Genomic DNA, 856 nt, shown 5'->3' with positions numbered 1-856 from the left:
ACTGTCTGGAGGCATAAGCTATAACTTTGCCATTCTGCATTAACACACAACCCAAACCAACTCTAGACGCATCACAATACACAACAAAACCTTGCGTACCTTCTGGTAAGGTCAAAACTGGGGCAGTAGTTAACCGTTTTTTCAATTCCTAAAAGTTTTTCTCATAAGCTTCATACCATTTAAACTTCACTATTTTCTGAGTTAACTTGATCAAAGGGGATGAAATGGATGATAACCCCCCTACGAACCTTCTATACTAGCCGGCCAAACCTAAGAAACTCCTAATGTCAGTTGGAGATGTGGGTCTAGGCCAATTCTGCACTGCTTCTATTTTCTGAGTATCAACTTTAATTCCCTCTCAAGACACAATTTGGCCTAAGAATTCCATAGACTCAAGCCAAAACTTGTACTTAGAGAAATTGGCATACAACTCTCTATCTTTTAAAGTCTGGAGAACTATTCTGAGATGGCTAGTATGATCTCCTTCATTCCTCGAATAGATTAGTATGTCATCAATGAAGACGATAACAAACATTTCTAGGTATGGTTTGAATACTCTATTCATAAGGTCCATGAATGCTGCAGGCACATTGGTCAAACCATAGGACATAACTAGAAACTCATAATGACCATAACAAGTCCTGAATGTTGTCTTGGCAATATCACATTCCCTTACTTTCAACTGATGGTAACCATATCTGAGATCTATCTTAGAGAAACAAGTAGCACCCTGAAGTTGATCGAAAAGACATTAATTCTTGGATGCGGATATTTGTTCTTGATGGTAACCTTGTTCAACTGACGGTAATCTATACACATCCTAAGGGAACCATCTTTCTTTCTCACTAATAAGACT

Source organism: Solanum tuberosum, unplaced genomic scaffold (assembly GCF_000226075.1).
Source record: "Solanum tuberosum cultivar DM 1-3 516 R44 unplaced genomic scaffold, SolTub_3.0 scf00509, whole genome shotgun sequence".
NCBI lineage: Eukaryota > Viridiplantae > Streptophyta > Magnoliopsida > Solanales > Solanaceae > Solanum > Solanum tuberosum.
This window is presented reverse-complemented; position numbering follows the sequence as displayed.